General features: G+C 35.4%; 1 pseudogene; it reads right to left on the reverse strand.

Moving 5' to 3' along the window:
• Positions 1–1,027: 1,027 nt before the first annotated feature.
• On the reverse strand, positions 1,028–2,012 carry LOC106835851 (olfactory receptor 8U9-like; annotated as a pseudogene).
• Positions 2,013–12,231: the final 10,219 nt, after the last annotated feature.

Raw genomic sequence — 12,231 nt, forward strand, 5'->3', positions numbered from 1 at the left:
CAATAGGTCATTTCAGTTTTTTGTTTTTTTAACTAGCATCATGCTTTGAACACATCAGGCAGATAGAGTCCTGTTTTCAGTGGCTTTTGGAGAAGTTCCAAGTCCTTTACCCCTAACTTTCATTCATGTAGTTTCTGTGCCTTCGTCAATATCAACATATCTTTTTTCCAGGGTGAGGGAAAGAGGGGCAATCCGGAGGCTGAAGTGAAAACTGTAGGGTGCAATATAAATCTAGAACTGCTGATCGTGGGGATGTCCTTTGATATAACTGAGGCAGAATGTTGACGAATAGTCTGAGAATATTTTTACATCAAATAATCCCTGTCCCAGACTCTCATTTCAGCCTAGGCCAAAAGACAACAAGTGTAGATGAATTTCATCTAAAATGAATATACTTGAATAAATTAAATAAAGGAGTTCCTTTGGGGTAAATTCACAGATGTGCTTTTTTGCATTAGTTTTTCAGGATACACTCATTTGTTGATCCAATAAATATTTTTGAATGGCATTCTGGAGCTGAGCGCTATAAATAGCAATGCAAAATAAATGGTACACAAGACAGACAAGGGCTGTGTCTTTATGGAACATTTAATCTATGGAAGGAGATTTCTTAACTCCTAATTATTCATGTACTAATTATCGACTTCTAAGTATTATGATAGAAACTTTTTAGCTTCATACTAGTACATAGGAAATATATAAACAAAACTAAATTATCCCACTATTGTTTCCTTCTGGCTAAGCAAGTTTATTAAACTCTTTGTTTAAAAAAAGCTATTGGAGCCTTAAGGAGGATGAGTTAAATTGCCATGAGGGTTGTGGTTCTATGCCCATTCTGTCTCACTGGGGCATATCCATGAACGTAGAAGGGAAATATAAAAGGACCCTCTTTGCAAAACAGCAAAGTTAACTTACTAGTGCTCTTCCTTAGATCTGAGAGAAGATTAAGTTAAATAACCACTGCTCCCTACACTCAAATTTAGGCACAATGATAACTAAAAATAATATCAAGGGTGTACTGATGAGACTACAGGAATGTATGTTGAAGTGACTGAACTTTAGCTCTCATAATCTTTAAATAAATACTTTTGGATGAAGACATGGTTTCACCCAGAACATCAATTGCTTTTGTCAGGGCACCTTTCACATCTGGGTTTAACATAGGGATGACCACTGTGTAGAAAACAGAGGCCATTTTGTCCATGTCCATGGAGTAGCTTGAACTGGGTCAGAAATACATGAACAGGAATGTGCCATGAAATACAGCCACAGCAGTTAAGTGAGAGGCACATGTAGAGAAGGCTTTTTATCTCTCTTCAGCTGAGTTCATTCTAAGGATGGTAGTTATGATGTAGCTGTAGGACAGGAGGACAGGGACAATGCTGGACCCCCATAGCACAGCCAATGAAAGTGAACACCATTATCTCATTGATGGATGTGTCTGAAGTGGACAGGGCTAATAACAGTGAGATGTCACAGAAAAAGTGATTGATGATATTGGAATGGCAAAATGACAATTGAAATTTGCAACAGGTATGAACCGCTGAATCTATCAAGCCAACAATGTAGGCAATAGCCACTAGTTGGATACAGACTCTCTTGGACATGGCAGTTGTATAAAGAAGTGGATTGTAAATGGCTACATAATGGACATACGCCGTGAGAGCCAACACGAGACATTCCACATCTGCAAAGGCCCGAAAATAATAAATCTGAATGGCACATAAACTATATGGAATTGTCTTTTGCTCGGATAAGAAATCAGCCAGCATCTTGAGAGAGACAGTGGAGGAGTAGCAGATATCAAAGAAAGACGGATTGCTCAGGAAATAATGCATGGGTGTGTGGAGTTTAGAGTCCATCTTGATTAGCAGGATCATGCCTAGATTGGCAATCACAGTTATGCCATAGACCAGCAGAAAGAGCACAAGGAGCCCCTGCTGAACATCCTGTCTGTCAGAAAGTCCTAAGAATATGAAGTCAGTAAACATAGTGCAGTTCTCAACAGCCATCACTCAGGTCTGGAAATCCCTGTTTGTAGGAGAAAATGGAATTGGAGGGTAACATCATCTAACTAGCTTAACAGTTAAACTGCTGCTGTTTTCTGTTTTTCAGTAACTAGAAAAAGATAAACAATGCTAAGTCTGCTTTAGGTAAACTGACTCTCCTGGAAATATATCCAATTTAATATAAATCAATAAAATGATAATGATAATAATGTTCCCTCCATCTATATATCATTGCAGAGAGTTTGTAGGAGCATTTCATCAAAATTTAATCATGTTATTTCCATACCAATATAAGTAGCATTTATTATCATTTGTGCTACTTATATCTAATATCTTATATCTAATATTAAGATTTGATGTCCTCAGAGTCTAGGCAATACTTCTTGCTATTAGTCGGTCCAGATATCCCCCATCTTCTGACAAGTTTGTTTGTTTTTTCAGTGTGGCAAGAATGTTGTTATTTTCTGTAATAGACAAACACGTTTAAGTGAGAGGTGCAGGTAATGAACATATTCCTTTGCTATTCTCTCATAATCCGATATTGTAGCGTAGGCAGAGCTATGGCACGTTCCTGGATACTGATATGTCTCCACTTCTCTATGAACCACTCAGGTCCTATCCAGTCTCAATAAACAAGGGATAGAGATAGTCTGTGACCAAGGACTCAGTGGATCTATTCACCAAAAAGTCCTCATGTGTGCATAGCCCCATGATATCAGAGAGAGTCATGTCAGAACTGTGCCCTCATCCCAATACCAAGAAATTAAAATTTTGTTTTATTGTTTTATTTAATCCTGTTTCTCTTGAGTATCTCTGAAATCTGCCTTCCTTTGGTTTAAAAGAGATAGTGGTCCTTGGGAGGCCAATTGAATTCTATGTTCCACTGGTGTTTTTTACCCAAACTGATTGTCTTATATATAATGTCACATATGACCCCCTCTGTTCTGTAAGGATAGAAGTAGAGTGGAGTTGAGGGTAGATGAAGAACAGAAAAAGAAAATATGAATAATGATCTAGTGATCAATGTGCAGGTCTCCAAACATTTGGCCTAAACTCACTTAAATACCTGTGCCCAGAGAAACAGCATTAAAAACAAAAAACCGCTTTCCTTTAAAACTAAAAATATTTTTAAAAACACATAAAAAGTGCAAGATTTAAAATAATAAAAAATATCCAACTAGCTGCAGGAACCATCCTTGTATTTCATTATCTTCCCTCGTCTCTATGTATGTATGTTTAAAATAAATAGATCAATGCAAGTAATTAAAACAAATGTAGAATATTGCATGCTCTCTTTTCCTTTTATAACATGTTTACAGTAAAAACCAATGATAAAAGAACTAAAGAAGTATAAAATATAAATCAGAGAAACAACAAAAAATATTAGTACCTGGTCCAGAACTACTCTTTTGTTGAATGCCATTCTGTCTATGGGAGGGTTCAGCATTGGCTCCTGCCTGACCTGGGTTATATAACATCTTTATCTGGTCCCGGATGTTGAACACTTTGTCTGTCAGGAATAAGTGACAGATATAATAATATGGCTTATCATCTGATCTATCATACAGTTAGGGTATCATGAAACACATACAGAATATTTAAAAATTTTTTTCTTCTGTCCTTCTCTACCTTAAAGCCCAATATTGTGCTTATTTGCCAATAGTAAACTTACTCCAGTCAATGCTGCAATTTATTGCTAGTTCACCAACTCCTTTCTAAGCATTTTCTTTTAATTCTGTAAGTTACAAAACAAATACACACCCCTCATGTTCATACACTTACAGACACATGCACAAACACCTTCCTTTAAACGCAAAATAAAGATTTTTGTAAATAAAACTTAGGCGGTAAATAATTTTTTTAAAAAATAAAGACTTTTGTAAAAACAACAAATATCTAACCATATTCACACTTCCTGGGGATAACTCAATTTTTTCCCATATTATTTGATTTTTAATTTTTAAATAAAAATGATTCCAGCAGAAACATATATTCTCTACTAATGGCCATTTGATGTATATGCAATTCTTCATATCATAAAAATTCTGATATATGTATAATTCTACCTAAATAATTTATCATAGCCAGGTGTTTCTTTAAAATGAATTCCAACAAACAGCCTTTCAGAGTAAAGAGATTTGACTTTAAATAAAGGCACTTTTGACCTTTTTACCATTCTCAGTTGTTTTATATTATTTAACTATCACTACATATTATCATATGTTTTATAAATTGTCACATGTGTTCTGAGTTGTCTCTAACAATCTCATACTACGAAACCAAAGTTGGAATGCAGTGGCAATAAGTAAACTTCTACAGTCCCATAAAGTTTCCTTGAACCCATAGCAATTACGCACAATAGGTTTCTGAATAAAGTGCAATGAAACAATTTGTGTTAAAAGACAACTCTGTTAAATACTCTCATGCAGTGTTCAAGTGTGTTGATGTTAAAGTGACATTTGAAAATTAACAACATTAATGACTCATTTGAAAATTAACAACATTAATGATTCATGAGCTCCTAGATTTCTCAAGAGCACTCAATTGCCACTTCTAAACCAAGCATCTCAAGTGATTGATAGTAAGAGTTGTCACATTGGGAGTTAACCTATTTTAGTTTTTTCAGCTGGACATTTGAAAATAATGTTGGTATGAGAAAGTGAAGAGGGCAGCCACATTGCACAGTTCCAGAAACCACATAGAAAATACAGAAATTGGTGCCCTTTTATGTCATGCAACCTGACAGCTTTGGGGATAATCTCTGTATTGTGCATTTTTTGAGTAATATTTTATCCCGCTTGTGAATCGTTGCTCTACTGTTACCAGCATAGGTTGGATGTGTTCTTTAAGTGCCCACAGTTGATATTCCAGGAAAATGTATAATAATCATGTACATTAAGCCGTACAACTTGAGTCTCAATGCAGTTAATTTATTACTACAAAATCCATAAATACAAAATTTGTATAAAAAACAACAAAAGAAAGATGTGCAAGGCATGTAAGACAGTGTGTATTTAAACATTTCAGTTGCTTCCTTTTTCTTCCCAAACCTCTGGTGGAGTAAATAGAAACAGATTTTGCAGTTATTTTTGTCTCCAAATAGTGAGTTTGCCTAATTTGTTGTTATGGAGTTTCCTCACACTCTCTATAAAGCTGGATTACTCTTCAGGCACAATCCAATGAAATTCATGTATTTTTAACTTTTGGAAAAGTGATTTTAGGGATAATTGTTAATGTCTTTTCATAATGTGTTGCTGCTATTTGTGTGATTATGCCAATACTAATATACTAAAATAACAAATGTAATCCTGTGGGAGATATTGTTGATGCAAATCTCAAAACACCTAAGTAATTGCCAGTAAATTTCCATCAGGGAAAATAAGAAAATGATATATTTGTCGTACCTAAGAGCTTTACTGCCATTCTCTGCTTCTCTGGTGCACACTTGGAGAAGGAGGCAGAGTCATCTTTGATCACCTTCTTCTGATCCCTTTCTACACTCATTTTCCCTCAGCTCTTCCCTCTCTCCAGGGATGCCAAATTTCCTCAAGCTACAGTCTGTGTAGGCAGGATCCAGACTTTATTTTTGTAAACATGGCTTCCCCTCCAGACCATGTGGTCTAACTCCCACTCCCCATGAAATCTGGAGCATGAGTAGCAATATACTGATGAAAATTGGATAATCTAAATTACTTCCCAAAGGGCTTCTTTGTTAATAGAGAATAGCCGGTGTCACTGGTGCCTCTAAACATAACAGCACATAGGCAACTATCTACGTATAAACTCTTTCATTTGGAAAACAGTTGTACAGCCCTGAGTTATGGGCTATTATGAATAACTTCATGGCATGATAATGGTACCAAAGAAAACCAGGTTCACAAAAATCTGCTTATTCCTGGAAACAATATTAAAAGTGTATAAGACATCTTTGCTTTGGGGAAAAAAAGGCAGCAAGGTTTAATAACAAAAGAGATAAATATTCTATGAAACATTCTATGAAAATTTCACCATGTATTTCACAAAAATATACTGAACTTTAATGTGAGGCATTACTAGAGATAAAAATTTATAATAATAAAGATCTGAAGTTTATTATATACTAATAGTGTATACATTTTGCTTTTGGAAAAACTTTTTGATATATAATGCACATATAGAGAAAACTTAAGTAAGTATGCAGCTAGATAAATTTTCAAAAAAAAAAATATACTCCTGTAATCAGGACCCAGACCAAGAAACAGAACATTAGCAGAATCATCAAAGCCTTCTGCATGATCCTTCTTGTCAGTAATCTCTTACCCTCAAGAAACAATTACTTTCTTGACTTTTATCATGATATGTTAGTTTCTACTTTTTTAAGCACACATAAGTGGATGCCTACAGTATGCACTGTTTCATTCCACAACATATTTGTGCAATCCATCCAGGTTGGATGGATGCAATTGCAGCACATTCAATCTTACTGCTGTTTAGAATTGTTTTGTACAGATATATTGTTATTTATTTATATACTTTCATGCTGATAGGCAGTTGTTTTTCCTTTTTCTATTACCAATAATATTATGTAAGCATTCTTGTGCATGTCTTTTGTTAGAAATAGACACTCATTTATCTTGCATATAAAATCAGGAGCTGAAATTATTTGTGAGTGTCAGTGTATGCAAAATTTAGATTTAGTAAATTTTTTCATACAGTTTTCCATGAAGTATGCCAATCCACACTTCCATTATGAAATTTTCATTGGTGAGTCTTCTGGATTTTAAATATCCTTGCCAATACTAATGTTGTCTTTCATTTTAATTTTAGCCATTTTATAGCGTATTATATTTCCTGATGACTAATAAAGCTGGAAATCCACTTTTATGAGCTGTCTCTTAATGTCAAAAAACAGAATAAAAAGGCAGCTAAATGGGTTCAGCTTGATGGTTTTGAGGGTCCTGCAACTCATGCTATCAATCTTTCATCATTGACAACTCCATTTTGGATCAAATGGCATAGAGATGCAATGTCTTCCATTGATATGAATATATTCTCTCCCATATGCTATTTTTTAATCACTCCAAATAGAAATGACTCTATACATTGATACATTTATACTAATATAGGTAATGTGATAGCCATATTTTTAATAAAGAATATTCATTTTAACCCTCTCTTTGACAAGGTGGAAACTGAGGCCCAAAGAGGAAAAGAGATTTGTTGAAGGTCACAGTTATAGTGAGTTGAGAGTAGTGATTCAGGTCCCCTCTATTGCCATCACCTGTCGACAGCATGTTTCTACAGAAGATTTCAAGCTAGGTTAAATTTACTGCCACATAAGAAAGAGCCACACACATTCATATAGTGGGAATTATTACTGAATTATTTTAAAAGTTTTGCCAAGCAGTTTTCATCAGTATGGAGCTGGTTGTTTGTATCATTATACATAGACACTAATTGTCATCACTGGTTGTGTTTATGTTTAGGGATACCAAGGCCTGAGCAGAAATAAGGAACTATGGTAAAAAATTGATCTGTGACACTGACCCATTACACAAATTACTGAAGGAAACAAGGCACTGGGAGCCAGAGATGGGAAATGGAACCTACAAATGGTGGGATGATAGTTTGGTCAGAGGCTGGGGCCTGACCCGTGAGGAATATATGGCTGTAAAGTCTGGAGAAAGTGTCATATCTGAAGATGAGGTTGAGTCATGAGACAGAGGATAAACTAGCAAGGAAGACCTTCCAACAGCAAAACTATATGCTGGGTTATAAATTGAAATAACAGCTCCATTTACTGCAGTGAAAACTATCTTTAAAAGTAAGAGTTTTTGTCCATACAGATCAGTGGTGAGGTAGGGCTCTGGCCAATGTAGGCTTTCAATAGGGAAGAATGGAATGGCAGCCTGAGGGTAATAAGACCAAATGTTTCTTCCCAAATACTGAGCAAGTAATGTTCTCCAACGTGCACGGGTTCATCACAACACATAGACATTGGTTCCTCTGCAGCTAAGTGTGCCATTTCAGCCATGGCCTTGGGATAGGGCCACACAGAATAAAATAAAATGAAATACTCTGGGATTCATTGTCTAAATTCATTGTTTGTCAATGTGTGTTCTGGGACTTGGATCAGTAGAGCAGTTTCAGGCATCTGGCTTGGACATAAGAATGGTATGGCCGGCATGGGTGGCTGTGAAGAAACCTCTAGCCACCTCTAACCAAGAGTGAAGACAGTTTCAGGAAAAATAAGTCCTGAGGTGGCTAGACAGAGAGCTCCTAACATGACCTGAGGCTAGGATCTGCAACTGGAATCTGACAGACTGGGTGAGCAGACTCTAAAGTCAATAAAGATTGATCCTGGAGACTCCTTTTCATGACATGATGCCATGAACAATACTGTCATTTTTCAGCACCAGGGGTTTTGCCCCTGATGGGGAATAGGGTTTGTACGATCTTAAAGCTTTCCTTATCAACTTCATATATATATATATTTTTTTTTCATAATGCATATTTAAAATGTATATATATCCTTATGTTGCATATATTAAATCCATGTTAAAGAAATGAGGAAACGGGTGTAGTAAGATTAAGTAATCTAAGGTCACCTAGCTAACAAGTAAATGGTAGTGCACATTTCCCCTGCTATCCAAAAGTTCACTTTAGGCCAATTTGCTTTTATGAAAGACCTACGTTAGTACCTGCTTTCACAAACTGGAAGGAAATTTAAGAGGCTTTTTCCTTTAATGAAAAAAGGCATAAGGCCAAAATCGCATTCAGCACTTGTTTTGCCAGCAGCCCTTATGGAGGCAACAGACACCCTGAGCAGCAAGAGTGGTGCCGCTAAGCTCCTTCTCCAGGGACTGCACTCAGCATGTCAGCATCAAGTGCCATAGCTTTGAATCGTGTCTGTGAGCATCTGGGCTTTATCTCTACTTATCTTGGGTTATTTTTGGAGTGGTGGAATGCTCAAAAATTTTTCCAATATATACTAATGATAATTTCTTCTTCTATTTATGCCACTTCACCTTACAAAAATTTCATAGGGGCATTCTACTTCAGATCACAGGGAGAAGGATACAGATTGGAACTCAAGTCTATCTGACTTCAAAGTCCAGTTCTTATTTTAAAATGTCTCCCTTCTTGATCATTTTCTTAAACAAAAACAAAATAGAAGCAAAAACAAAAATATCCTGCTGTTCTGACCTTCTTAAAGGCTATTAAATCCGTGTTTTTAAAGGAAAAGGTATAGAAAGAACAGTAAGAGATATCTTTTATCCTTAAACATACATATGAAAGATGGCCAGTGAATCCAATTTTACATAACATGAATAGGTTTAATTTTATAGGTATGAATATATTTAGCATACTTTAATAAAGTTGATTAAGTGTGGAAGGGGTTTGAACAATGATGTAGAGGTCCTAATGTATGAAATATCTTATGAACAACAAATCAATTATTTGAGATTATAAAATAAGTTATCTAAGAGTAATAAATATTTTCATCTGTCTTAAAATTCTGTTCAATTATTAATTGAAGATATTTAACTTGCTGAAAACTGCATTTTTGTTTTTACTGGGTTGAAGGAATTTTCAGCTTCTTTTACACAAATAATAAAGAGTAGTTAAATAGAACAATAATCATTTGTAAAATAGACTAGTATAGATAAAAATATCCTCAAATGTTGGTATATTAATGTGATATTAAGGTAAAATAAATAGTATGCAAAAACTAAACAGTGTACTTTCTGCATTTGAGTCTTTAATACTGCAGTGAGAGTGAGTTTATATTGGAGAAAACATAGGCAATCAGTGGAGATTGTTCTCAAGGTTATGTAGAGACTTTGAACCCCACAAAGATACATTCTCATACGTAGATAAGTTGAAAGACTTCAAGTGATATGCCCCTTTTTATTGACTATGTCCCAATGTGTCTTTTTACATTGATAAGCTTCACCTGTGACTCACATAAGGAAGTGATGAAAGGTTAATTGTGTAGATTGGAGCTGGGCTTCATTGATTTCTCTGACACCACTGATTTCTTGTTTTCCCCAACTTCCCCTTCTCTCCATAGCCCCTCCGGAAAGGTCTCTATCAGCTGTTAAATATTAACCCAAAAAACCCTGAAAGCTGGGAGAGTGTGTGTTTACTCATGCTAATTAAAATATGATATTGATCATTCATCTGCAATCCAACTAATTAAATAGATATGATTTCTGTCCATGGTTTTGGAGAGATATCATGCAATAATATTTCCTCTGAAATGAGACAATTCCACTTTGAAATTAAAACATCTAATTGTGGTGAAAGTCTTCGGTAGTGTTGAGAAGCTGGAGCCAGAAATCACTTCACATTGGCTTATTATGAGCTGTGACAACTCCAAATGGGCAGAAACAAAGATGAGAGTAGAAGCACACACACCCTGCCCTAGGTAGTTTTTAATGTGTTTCATTCTTATGATATTTGATGTGCATAACACAGCACATTTTATACACGAGAGCAATATATAAAATTACATAAGAGGATCTAAATGAAAAACCTATATGACACATTACTCTCTCCTTCCAGAACCAAAAAGAGTGTCTCCATGTTCTTTTCTTGACAACAACCTAAAATAAAATGAATAACTTGACAACCTGAAATAATGTTATGTGTTTCATATTTGGATTACTTGTTAATTGATTACAGTGAGAAAAATATAAGAAATTAAGTTATTAGAACAAATATTAATATAATCTAACATCCAGATACTCAGCAAAGACCACTATTAAAGTTGTTTTAGAATAGGATTACAGTTAATTTCACAGATACACAGAGAGCCAACATAAATAATTGCATAATGGAATACTAATATAAGTACTACTTTGATCTTTTGTTTTCATTAAACACATATATTAGTTAATAACTGTTCCTCTCAACTTAAATTGTATCAATTGACCATTACAGTTTTTTAAAAAAATTTTAACCAGTACAATGCTATGAACATTCCAAGGGAGATACAGTCCTCTTCTCCAGTGCCGTTTGAGAAAGAAGGTCCAGATACCTACCCCTAACTTCCATTCAGGAAGTTTCTGTACAGTTGTCAATTGCACCATGTCTGTTCTCTAGAGTGAGGGCAAGAAGGAAATCCACAGCCTGAATGTGAAGACTGTGAGATGTAATATAAATCTAGAATGGCTGATCCTGGGCATCTCTGCTGCTATAAGTAGGGCGGAATGATGAAGAATATAGAATCCAAGAAGTTCCCTACATTAAATGATCCCTGTTCCTGATACTTATTCAGTCTGACCAAAGGACAGAAAGCACAGATGGATATCATCAATCATGAACATACTGGAATAAAACAAAATAAAAAGAGGCTTTCTTCTTTTGGTAAATTTACAAAGACCTTTTTGCATCAGTTTTTAAAGGATGCTCATTCATTTAGTCAATATTTTGAATGGCATCCTGGAGTCAAGCATTGTAACTAACGAAGTAAAAATATGGGTGAACAAGACAGACAAGTGCCTTGCAATGATGGAACTTTGAGTTAGGGCAGGAGTTCTTCATTTACTCATATGTATTAATTTACTACTTGTATACTTCTTAGTGTTATGATGGAACATTCATAGGGTGATATTAGTACTTAGGAAGGATACAAACAAACCTAAGTTAATCCGCTAATCCTCCCTTCTGTCTGAGCAAGTTTGTTAAACTCATTGTTAAAAAAAATAATACTTGGGAGGGCCCGCCCAGTGGCACAGCAGTTAGGTTTGCACATTCTGTTTCAGCGGCCCGGGGTTTGCCGGTTTGGATCTTGTGTGCAGACCTATGCACGGCTTGTCAAGCCATGCTGTGGCAGGCATCTCACATATAAAATAAGGGAAGATGGGCACGGATGTTAGCTTGGGGCTAATCTTCCTAAAAAAAAAATAATAATAATTGGAGCTTTAAGAGGGTAAGTTGATTTGCCGTGGATGGAGGGGTTGCTCTACCAATGATATCTCACAGGGGAACAACCATAAACAGAGATGGGAAATATAAAAATATCCTCTTTGCAAGTTAACTTATTACTAGTCTTTCTTAGCTTGCAGAGAAGATTAAGATCAGAAATGACTGCTCCCTAAACTCAATTTAAGCACAAAGATAATTAATGTAAAATATCTAAAAGATACGTTGGTGACACTATAGGAATCTATGCCAAAGTAACTGAATTTTAGCTCTCAGAATCTTTGAAGAAATATTTTTTGGTGAAAACACAGTG

This window comes from Equus asinus, chromosome 17 (assembly GCF_041296235.1).
Source record: "Equus asinus isolate D_3611 breed Donkey chromosome 17, EquAss-T2T_v2, whole genome shotgun sequence".
In the NCBI taxonomy this organism is placed as follows: domain Eukaryota; kingdom Metazoa; phylum Chordata; class Mammalia; order Perissodactyla; family Equidae; genus Equus; species Equus asinus.